Here is a 6,000-nt window from a genome sequence, read left to right on the forward strand (position 1 = left end):
GGGGGGTGATGATGGTGTCGGCCTTGTTGAAGATGTGATGAGGGCAGTGGTCGGAGGGGGAGCCGGAGTGGATGGTGTTCATGGCGTGGATGGTGTCTTCGCTGCTGATGGGAGACCAGGAGTTGATGGTGGTGGTGGGGGTCGCTGGGCTGGTGTCCGGAGGTGGAGGTTGGGGTCCGAAGCTGTCGTGTATGTCTGCGATCTTGCGGTGGAAGAAGGTTGCGAGGGAGTTGCAGAGGTCTTGCGTCGGGGCAATGTTGTTGTTACTGGCGTTGGGGTTGGAGAACTCTTTGACGATGCTGAAATGTTCCTTGCTGTTGTGGGTGTTGTCGTCAAGTCTTTCCTTGAGCGATGTCCTCTTGGTGTTCCGGATCTGCTGATGATATTTGCCGGTGGCGATTTTGAGGGCAGTCATGTTTTCCGGGGTTCGTTCTTTTCGCCAGGTCTTTTCGAGATTACGGCAGGATTTCTTTGTGGCTTTGAGGGCGTCTGTGAACCATGAGGGTTTTCTGGTGAGGTCTTGTTGTTGGCGTTCTTTAGTGGGGGGAGGTCATCTGCGCAGATGGTGATCCAGTGTGTGAGGTTGTGTGCCGCGCTGCTGGTGTCGGGTGCGTTGATGTCGGCGGGTGGGTTCTGGCTGAGAGATGCGGTGAGTTGGTCCGTGGTGATTTTGCTCCAGCATCTGCGGGGGATCCGAAGCATGTGCTGGTATGATGTTGTCCTCTTGAATGTGAAGTGTATGCAGCTGTGGTTGGTCCAGTATAGTCCTGCGGTGTGGTTGAAGGCGATGTGGTTGCTCGCTGAGAAGATGGCGTCAAGGGTGTGGCCGGCGCGGTGCGTGGGAGAGTTCACCAGTTGCTTGAGTCCGAGGCTGGCGAGGTTGTCGAGTAGGGTGGAGGTGGCGGTGTCATTGTTGTTTTCTAGGTGGAAGTTGAGGTCCCCTAGGAGAATGTACTCTGGTGAGGCTAAGGCGTGCGGGCTGATGAGGTCGGCGATGGTCTCGCTGAATTGTGTGCGTGGGCCCGGGGGTCGGTAGATGAGTGTTCCTCTGAGGGTGGACTGAGGGTTGGTGTGGATCTGGAAGTGTAGGAGTTCAGTGGTGGGGGTGGCGTCTTCTGTTTTGGCCGTGACGCTGATGGTGTTTCTGTAGATGATGGCGATCCCTCCTCCTGTTTTGTTAGTGCGGTCCTTCCGGGTGATTTTGTAGCCGTCCGGGATGGCTATGGCGATCTCGGGGTTGAGGAGGCGTTCATCCAGGTTTCCGTGAGGAAGGCGACGTCCGGTGCTTTGTGTTGAGGAGGTCCCAGAGTTCGATGGCGTGCTTGTGTACGGAGCGGGTGTTGAGGAGGATGCATTTGAGGTGGTTGGTGTTGCTGCTTGGTTTGGCGGGCGTGACGCAGGTTTGGAGGCAGGTGAATTTGCAGGTTTGATATGTGAAGGGTCCATGGGTGTGTCTGGGGGTGGCTTGATAGCAGGCAGGCGGTCGTCTGGGGTTGAGTGCGATGAGTGCGGCGTTGTCGTATCTCCGTCGGTTGGGTTGGGTCTTGCGTGGTCCAGGGGTTCTGGCACTGGGCGTGGTCCAGGCGTGGACGGGCGTAGACAGGCTTGCCTTTGGCGTGCAAACGGCACGCCCGCTGCGTGTGACTGCTGTGCGTACGCGCTGACTCCGCCATAGGTGGTGAAGTGGGAGGGAGGAGCAGCTAGGAGGCGGGAGCGGGGTGGCGAATGGGAATGGGAGAAAGGTACAGAAGAAAACAAGGGATGGGGCTGCAGGGGAGCAGCAGCGGGGAGCGGGGGAGGGGGGGTCTACACTGCGGGAAAGCGGTCCCGGGGGCGGCAGAAGTAAACGGGCAGTCACATAAACAGGGGCACAAGTACAGGAAATGCGATAAAATGCAGGCGCAAAGCACACACGATTTAAAGAAACTAGGGGCACAAAATACAGAGAACAGCACTGAATGCAGGCACAGAGTACACAAGAAATACGGTGGAAAAGGAACCTCAGCCTCAGGGGCAGCAGCGTACTCGCGGTGGCAGCAGGGAGAATAGGCGCGCTCAGAGGGAGCCGCACAATGCGAGGAGCGACCGGCCCTGAGCAAGGTCAGGTCAGGTCACAGCTCACCGCCGCGCGGGCTCAACCCTAAATTGCCAGTGGGAGGGAGGAGCAGCTGGGAGGCCGGAGCAGGGTGGCGAATGGGAATGGGAGAAGGGTACAGAAGAAAGCAGGGGGCGGGGCTGCAGGGGAGCAGCGGCAGGTAGCGGGGAGCGGGGTGGTCTACACAGCGGGAAAGAGGTCCCGGGGGCGGCAGAAGGAAACGGGCAGTCACATAAAGAGAGGCACAAGTACAGGAAATGCGATACAATGCAGGCGCAAAGCACACACGATTTAAAGAAACTAGGGGCACAAAATACAGAGAACAGCACTGAATGCAGGCACAGAGTACACAAGAAATACGGCGGAAAAGGAACATCAGCCTCAGGGGCAGCGGCGAACTCACGGTGACAGCGTGGTGACTAGGCGCACTCAGAGGGAGCCGCATGGTGCGAGGAGCGACCAGCCCTGAGCAAGGTCAGGTCAGGTCACCGATGTCTTTCCAATCTTGATTCTTGTTGCTTGTTCGTTTGAGAAGAACGGGCTTGAACAGTTTGTATTCGAACAGCTTCTAATCTTGCTTCCCATTGCTCGTCTGTTTCTGAAGCTCGTAATGCCTTTTTCTTTCGTGCTTCAGATGTAGATCGACCAATCAATTTCCTTTTGGGGGGCATAGCTGTCGACGATGCTCGCAAATTCGCTGAAAATAAATAAATGGAAATATTCATTATTCGAAAGATTATGTGGGCCCTGGGGGGCCAATATTTAAAAAAATGTTATGCCAGACACCTTCACGGGAGTGTACTCAACAACTTCGCAAAGTTTCATGGAGATCAGATGAATGGTGTAGTAATGCATAAAGGACAAACAGACACACATACATACATTCATTTATATATATATATATATATATATAAAGGCTCCAAGAACACCGAAACCGTGGGTCACTCTTGGTGTCGGGTGCCGTCTAAACGCGGCGGTGTACCGCGTTGTTAAATACAGGCTCCAAACTTTGTTCCCGTACCCAGCCGGGTTGGGAAACTTCAGAAAACAGCACTCCCGGGCTCAAAAAGATGCAGCAGAAGTTTTTTATTATTTCTTAAGCAAACGCGTTTCGGGACAGCGTCCCTTCGTCAGTGGTTCAACATTTTGTACTACGCAGCGCCATTTTTTAAAAACCACAATTGGTCATTGAAATGAACAACGGACTCAACATGTTACTCAAAGCGGCAGCGCCATATTGGAATGGTAAATACAATCACAAAATAGACAATAGCAAGCATTATTTACATATACTTTTCAGCTACCGTCTCGCGCTGTTGTTTTAAACATTTGACACTAATTAGGCCGTGTATCGGCCTTGACTCTCGCTGTCATTTCTTCTTGTATTTCTATGTTTACGGGGTGTTTTCCTGATTGGGCCAGGCTTGGAAACTGCTAAATTATTCGTCACAAATTGACGGGCATGGTTTTTATCCATGCCAGAAAAGGATAGATGCCTTGTAATCTTGCCGTGGATCGGCAATTGCAGCACAAACGGCTGCATTGTCAGTTGCACTAGTCTGGTCCCATTCATGACTCACCCCTCCTCCAACCAATTAAAATTCACACTTTTAAACAGACATTTACGAACCCACCACCCACAGCAACACCAATTATTTCATAATCCTGTACAATCTCAATTCATCACAGTTACTAGGTCATATATAGTTTCCTTTGTTGATCAATAACTCATCCTAGATGAGTTGCCATCTCTTCCCCCATGTTTAAGCCTCCAGGTGCCTTAGTTTCAAGATCAATGATGTAACGTGACTCAAGTCGTCTGAGAGTTAAAAGCCTGTTTCCACCTCTTGCATTTTCTGGGACGCAGTCCAAACAGAAAAATCTCAATAGATCCCTATTGCTGTTATGTTTAATTGCAAAATGGCGGGCAACAGGATAGGAAAAATCCTTGTTCATGATGGCTCTCATGTGTTCTAATACTCTGAGTTTTACGGGATTGATCGTGCTGCCAACATACCTCAGTTGGCAGGGACATATGAGGCAATATACAGCGTGGTCTGTCAGACATGTCATAAACTTATTAATCTTCCTTCCATTATGACATCCTCTTACTTGATAGGAAAGTGTACGTTTGCTAAAGGCACAGGCTTTGCACTTTCCACATGGAAAGAAACCCTTTGCATCTCTTAATGTGCCCTTGGTATTTCGTACAGGTTCCAAATGGCTGTGTACCATAACATCTTTTAAGGATCTGGCTTTTCTAAAAGTCAGCTGTGGGGTTAAAGGTATATCTGGCCCCACTATATGGTCAGTTTTTAGAATATGCCAGTGCTTAGTCATAATTGCTCTGAGTTTCGCAGAATCTGCCGAATAGGTAGTGACCATACGAAATTTCCCATCAGCAGTAGATCTTTTTTTCTTTGTAAACAAAGAGTTACGTGGCAATTCCTTGACACGATTGAGAGTGTTAAGTAAAAGATTTAGTTTGTAACCTCTCTCAACAAATCTGTCTATACTGTCAGAGACCACTAGGTTGAAGTCTTCCTCATGGGTACAATTCCTTTTTAATCTAAGGAATTCCCCATAGGGGATACTGTTGATCAATTTGCGGGGGTGGCTGCTGGTTGCAAACAGAACACTGTTGCCCGCAGTGGGCTTGCGTTAAAGGGAAGTTGAAATTTTTCCATCCTTCACGGTCACCTGCAAGTCCAAATAATTGACTCGAGTTTCACTAATGTCCCCAGAAAATCTGAGATTGCAGACATTTTGATTTAGCAATTCGACATAAATCTTGAGTTCATTGATAGACCCATTCCATATTAGGAACAGGTCATCAATGTACCTGTACCATTTCACCACTTTGTTGGTCCATGTGGCATTAGCTGGTCCCCAGGCTTCCTGCTCCTCCCACCAGCCCACAAATAAATTCGCGTAGCTGGGGGCGAAGCAGGAACCCATCGCAGTACCTGACTGCTGCCTATATAGAGTCTCCTGGAAAAGAAAAATGTTATTGTGTAAGCAAAAGCTAACCAGTTCTAATAACATTTCATTATGCATTGCATATTTTAATGACTTTTTTCTCAGGAAATAATCTATGGCTTGAAGTCCCTGTCTATGCTCGATGCATGTGTACAAGCTTGTTATGTCGAGCGTTGCCATCACATAGGTAGATTGCCATGTCACCATTTCAATCTTTTCTATGAAGTCCGTCGTATCTCGTATATAAGACTTCAAACCCAGAACGAACTCGAACAGATAATGGTCCAAAAATTTGGAGAGGTTTTCTGTCAGTCCACCAATGGAGGAAATGATTGGCCTCCCCGGGGGTGTGTTGATGTTCTTATGAACTTTTGGTAAATGATAAAATGTTGGTAAAATGGGCTTAGAATTCTTCAGAAACATATATTCCTCCAATTCCAACATTTGTTTACAATGCCATTTCCTCAAAAGTTCATGTAAAGTCTCGATACTGGAAAGATATTCTTTCTTGTCAATCTCCATATAACAATGAGCATCCTGTAGTTGGCGTTTCGCTTCATCCACATATTTCTCCCTTGACATAATCACGATATTCCCCCCTTTGTCTGAAGGTTTACAGATAATCGATTTGTCTTCAGCTAGGGTCTTTATTGCCATTCTCTGTTTCTTAGTAATATTGTAATCTTCAATTTGTCCTTTGTTAGTTGTTCTCATGGCCATCAAATCCTTGATGACAGCATCAGAGAATGTGTCAATAGCATCTATTGGGATTTGGGGTACAAATTTAGATGGTAGTTTGTATCCACTGTTGGGAACTTCCTGGTCAACACCAACATGCGCCAATCTCTGAGAATAGGTGGTAATAGGAACATTGATTTCGCCTTCATTTTCTTGGCGCAAATCTTCTAGTAGCTCACATGCAGTCA

Source organism: Lissotriton helveticus, chromosome 1_1, assembly GCF_964261635.1.
Source record: "Lissotriton helveticus chromosome 1_1, aLisHel1.1, whole genome shotgun sequence".
In the NCBI taxonomy this organism is placed as follows: domain Eukaryota; kingdom Metazoa; phylum Chordata; class Amphibia; order Caudata; family Salamandridae; genus Lissotriton; species Lissotriton helveticus.